The sequence below is a fragment of the Nestor notabilis genome, unplaced genomic scaffold (assembly GCF_000696875.1).
Source record: "Nestor notabilis isolate BGI_N333 unplaced genomic scaffold, ASM69687v1 scaffold10275, whole genome shotgun sequence".
NCBI lineage: Eukaryota > Metazoa > Chordata > Aves > Psittaciformes > Psittacidae > Nestor > Nestor notabilis.
Window position 1 is genome coordinate 71,426 of NW_009928023.1, and position 227 is coordinate 71,652.

Below are 227 nucleotides of genomic sequence, written 5' to 3' on the forward strand. Positions count from 1 at the left end.
TCCATTAGAACGTTTTCCCGCCTTTCAGAGGCACACCCCGCCGCTCCCTTTACTGAAACGCTCCTGCTGCTCCCTCAGGCACCGCGCCGGGAGAGGGAAACCTGCACTGCCGCACTGCCAGGCCTCCCAAAGGCACCGAGGAGGCGAGGAAGGGCCGGGCAGTGACCAGGAGAGCACGAAAAATCCCCCCCAGCTGCATCTAGCAAGTTACCAGCACCCAAACGCCC